Raw genomic sequence first — 6,000 nt, forward strand, 5'->3', positions numbered from 1 at the left:
ATTTTATTAAGCCTTTTCAAGATGGACCCCGATTAGTTAGTCCAATCTTCACAAACAATGAGTCGAAATAAGCATCGGGTGAAGAGAATTACCACGAGCGAATAAGACATAAGTTTGAAAGGTGACTGTTGTCCAATGCAAAATGGTAGGACGATTGCGTAAATTAAAAAATCCTGTGAACATCAAATGCCTAGTGAAGTCTAATAACAGTAAGGTACTGAAAACTGCTAACAACAGTATAGTATTTGTAGCCATCATCGAGAGAAATCCCATCACGTAGAAACCAAAAAGAGGAGGAACACATAGAAGTAGCAACACTTTTCGCATTCACCATATCTGTGCGATGAAGAAGATCAACAACATAGTACTTTCTTGAACGATTGACTACTCCTGATATTCGTCGAATCTTCCAGGAGGTATATAGATAAAAATAAATTTAATATATATTAAATTTTGATATTTGTAATTAAATTTAATTTAAAATGTAGGTTGTCCATAAGAAAAAGGAGATAATCTTAAGAATAGGATCTATTCGAGATACTCAACCAGTTCGTCATACGTTCCATGCCGAAAAAGACCAAAAGATGATTCAGTCGTTCTACGGGTCAAAATTGCAACTTTAAAAGAGTCTCAAACCGTATATCAGCCGGAGGTTAAGGAGGAATTCTCAAAGTATGATTCGATTTATGAGATCATTGCCCATGAAAATCCGGATGTCGCGGTTGCCTTGCGAGAAAAACGGCGAAAGCGTACAGCAGAAAAAGCGGCGAGAGCGGCGATACAAGGAGCGACCACTAATGGTGAGGAGAGAGGCAAGGGATCAACCGCAAGTTCCTGGCAACCAATCCTGCGGCGAATATAGATTTTGAGAATTTCAAAAATGATCTCGATAATTAGGATAAGATTTAATTTTGTTGTAATACAAATATTTTATATCACAACATTTATTAATTAATTTTTATTAATAACGATTTAATGCCGAATTTTTTCCGACAAATTCACGTCGAGGGAGATAAATTCACGTCAAATTTGTTTACTACAAATTGCAATCGATTTTACGATGATAGGCCTTACGTCGTAAAATCATCATTAAATTTACGTCGGTAATTTATTCCTGATGATTTTATGATAATTTAGGTTTTTTGTAAATTTTCCGATGATTTTACGATGAATCCGATTTTACTTCGATCATTTTTGTTATAAAGATGTGTTTTCTTGTAGTGTAAAATCATGAGTGAGAAGCACTTATATAGAAGAGCAACAAAGTCTTGACAACTGGAATTAAATCCTCAGTAATGATTATGCAGTAACATATACCCGTAAGTAGAAAGTGACATGAGCTCGTGAAGAAAATTAGGGAAGCATCCGTGATAGAATTGCAGAATTTAACTTGTAGGAAGAATTTTCGTGTACCATATCTAAGAGCATTGGTTTTTATTAACAAAGTTAGCTGGTTGCGCCATAAACCCCTCATCCTGTGAACCTTGGAGGAAGACATTGTAGACTCTAGTTGGTGAAGTGGCCAATCGTGTGAGACAGCAACATTGAAGATAGTGTGAATTGTGGGTGTTTTAATAACCGAACTGAATGAGAAAAAAAAAAAAAAACTCTCATGCGTGGTGAAAGTATTTAACAACTAGTTTCGCCTGTCAAAAAAGAACCATCAAATAAATGACTAATCGTAAAAAATCCAGTGGCAACCAACTAAATTGGGTGCCACCAACACATGAACAAGTCCCCAAGTTTGATTATGGATTTGAACATGGTACTCTTCAACTTCACTCATGCATGTTGCCATCATGATTCAGCTAGAGCTTGAATGAAAGTGGCTGAATCCATCTATGTCGTCACAACACCTGCGGTAAGACCCTGTTTTGCTAAACTTGCATCAACTAATTTTCTATTTCCTTTTTTTATATCTACAAAACTTATATACTGTATATTGTATAAATACATACACTACAAAAACCTGTTTAATTCCGATCGAGAAAACTATCAAAAATCCATTGGAAATAGGTCTTACCAATAATTTTTTATGGATTCAAATTATAGATTCTTGGAAATTCAAATCAGTCTAAAATCCTTCAAAAATTTTGACGATTTTTCCAATAGCCACACATAAAGTTCTGGATTAGCATATTAAGAAGAAAAAGAACATATATATTACTATGGTCCATATTTAGAAAAGACACGTAAGAGAGATCATATGGGGAGGCTCCAGATTTGAGGCTCATAGTCACATGGGAACCCTAAAGGGGTAGAGCAAATGGTCTACCACGCAAAAAAGTCTTTTGTACCCATTTCTACTTTCACAACGGTCTTCTTGTCGAGATTCCACGTCCATTGTTTTGTTCCGATCGACTTATACGCATCATAAATTTACTCGAAGTGAATCTGAATCATTCTGTATGCACTATGCACTATGCAATCTGTTAACTCAAGTAGTATAAATTATTTAACTGACATATAAATTTATACATGAGAATATATAAAGCTATTTGGTCATACCAATATGAATTCAAGTACGGTTTTACATTCGGAGAAGAATGATTTATGCAAATTGAGTGCAGTATATGTATTATTGTGGCTAATCAATTTTGAAAAAGCTATTAATCAATAATAGAAACTTCTCGGTTATCATAAAAGAACAATGAAGTTTAAATCAACATCATGCACTTTTCATGTGAAGAAAGTAGTATATAAAAAATCATGTTACGTCCGTGTGAATATACATCTTAATTCATCTTAGGAAATGGGTTCCACGTATAAGTTTTTTTTTTGTTTTCTAGCTAATCGGAAGCTTATATGAATGCATCATTTACAAAAAATGTCAGTGCTTTGGGTTGCAATGTGGCCAACTAAATTGATCCCCTGATGAAAATTAAGCACACAATCTCTCTTCTTTTTTTTTTTTATAAGATTACATATGCCGTGTGAACCTAACCGTACTGCAAACCAAACAATATATATAACAAACGGAACAATAGCTGCGGAATGACTAAATTTAAAGTTAAATGGTAATTATAATAACTTCAATATGGGTATTAATATTTTCAAACTTTAACTAAAGTTTTCTAAGAATTATTTGTTTTTAAATCCTGGAATATTATATTAATAGTCTCAAGCCGAGAATTCAATATGGTTTATAAATGAAATTGAATAGAAACCAAGAAAGAGAAATCGCGACCACCAACCATCTGAGAAATAGGATATTTCATGTCATCGATGACCTCACCAGAAGTGTAAGAAAGGAGCTTTTCGGCTCATTGCTAACTCTATTGTCTATGTAGTCAGAAAACCGACTCCGACCACCGATTCCCAAACTGGAAAGTTACCTAACAAAACATATTGTTTTCAGATAAATTTGTATAAGCTAACAAAACTATTTTAGTCGAAAATCTCTTAAATATTGTTTCGAATAAAGTAATTTTGTTTCACATACATCTTCCGCATTTGGTGCATTCATTTGTTAAAATTGCATCGTCCTGTTAAGTAAGAAACGTACCATATATATCTATCAATATTGTTATGGTAACTTACAAAGGAGGTCCACATAACAAAGCCGCTCCACTGCATATAGACTAGAGACACGGGATGTTGAAGTTAGATAGGACTCGATTGAAGTTGAGTGGTTAGAGATGAAAGGTGACATCGGACAAACGTACAACAGCTATAGCATCAAATTGCTTGTATTAACCACTACATAATTAACACAGCGAAGTACATGCAGGCCCATTTAGAACACTTTAGTTTTCTCACAAAGCCCAATTGAATAGAATACCAAGAATAACCAATTAAAAAATTAACCGGCAGCTGAACCGGATCATGCAATTGCAATTACCTATGTCACTGTGTGGTGTCAGAAATCAAAGTGGCATAAAAAAGAGTGGATGCTTCTCATTGTGAACCACAGTCCACATGGATGATTTAGGCTCTGAATGGTGATGGTGACAATGTTTTTGGTTGTGCAGAAAAAGCGGTTTTAGAGTGTGGTATGGTTCAACTGTAGTACGTACAGGAAAATATATTTGCGGGACAAATACAATTTGATTGGTGAAAAAATAATTTGCAATCCATAATAAAATGTTTGAATGGTGAATAAGATTAAAGCGATACATATTACAGATTATAGATAAATATATTAAAAAATATAATAAGTAGTATAATTGTGTTCATTTGTTTCATAATAATAAATATATATATATATATATATATGTATTCAAAACACAGTTTGTTCAAATTTTTAATTAAAAAATTAGATATAATTTAAAATTTATAAACTATTTATAAATACTATATGCTTCGTTAAAAAGTATTTCTATTTTATTACATATGAAAATAATATTTAGTTTTAGATTTTTAGGTGCATGTTGATGGATTATATTCTTATTTACAAAAACTAAAAATTATAAAAATGAAAAAAGTAGTTGATGGTTTTTTGAAGAGAAACCCATAAATTATAGATTCTGGTTTTTCATTGAAAAATAGTTAACTAACTTAAAAAATAGTTTTCCTAATTTGAGTTTTTTATAAAATATATATGATTGGTATTAAAAAAACCATTAACATATAAAAAGTTGTTGTTTTTTCTTTGATCTCTATTTATTTGCATTTTTTTTCTTTTGTTTTGTGTGTATTTTAATGTATCTGTAATATAGGTCTATATAGAACTAATTTAATAATTAAATATTCGAATTTAAATTAAGAAAATAAAAATTCTATTATCTTGGACAAAATGAGTGTTTCTTTTGAAACTGCGGTCCATGACTTTATTCATTTGGTAAAACCGTAAAAGGTGTTTTTGTTTTTAAAAAATGCAATTTTAATTCATATATTTTTTTGATTGGTGACATGTGCGTTTTTCAAAAAATCTTTCGAAATCCGCACTATTTTTGTTATCATTCATAGCTTTAAGTTTTGCCTTTTTTAAATAGTTCACCCATATGATTTCCAACCTTAATGATGATATTAAGCCACTTAGAAAGTATGCAAAATATACAATACTCCTAATTAGCTTACATAAAGTAAAAGTGTAAAACTATATCGGACCTCCATACCACTAAGAAATTTAGCAAAATAAAAAAGACTCCTTAATTAACATTTTTCTTGGGACCAAATCCTTAATTAGCATATTTTAACGTGAAAATAAGAGCTTAAGTCATCTAAAATCTATGATGATGCCATATTGCCATTCTAACTCCAAAAATGATTAAATGAGGCTCGAAAACAATAAAATGTTCTGAAGACGTAACAAGAATAAAATTATACTTAAAAAATGAGATCTTTTTAATTAATCAATAAAAAAATTTGCTGCGAAACAATCTCAGAAATATCAAAGGGTACTGATTTACTACTAGTACAAGGAAGTTGGTCTTCATGTGTTTCGGGTTCCCTTTGAGATAGAAAAACAAATATTCTTTTAAGTCAGAATATATAAACTCTGATTCCGGAAACTGGAAATAGTAAAGACTGAAGGCCTGAAACAGTTTTATTCCAACAAAAATATCTCTATGAACTAAGAAATATCCAATAAGTTTCATCAAAACCGAAAGAGTATTGATGGGAAAAAAAGAAGTCAAAAATACTTCTTAATTTGTACATCGTGCGTAGATGCCAATGATGATCGAATATTCAAGAAGTGAGAAAAAAATAAATAATAATAATATAATTAAATACACCTCTATTTTAGAATAAATATCTTATGTGAGGGAGGTGGCATTACTCTAACGAGCAAAAAAAGAATAAGAGAATCTTTGTAAAGAAGTAAAACAGAACATTCTCTTACAATGGAAAAATATTCCAAATCGGCTCTAAGCCATTGGATCTGTTGTCGTTTGGACTTAGAGAGTAAAGATTCTTAGTATCTCTCACAAACATCAATTTACACATCATAAAGCTAACTCTTAAGTGGTAATCGCCAAAACCATGTTACCTCCAACAACTAATACTATGGTGTTCATAGTATTAGGAATCAACAGTTTGATTCCTTTGGTCTACTTT

The sequence above is a fragment of the Eutrema salsugineum genome, unplaced genomic scaffold (genome assembly GCF_000478725.1).
Source record: "Eutrema salsugineum unplaced genomic scaffold, Eutsalg1_0 scaffold_2, whole genome shotgun sequence".
NCBI classification, from domain to species: domain Eukaryota; kingdom Viridiplantae; phylum Streptophyta; class Magnoliopsida; order Brassicales; family Brassicaceae; genus Eutrema; species Eutrema salsugineum.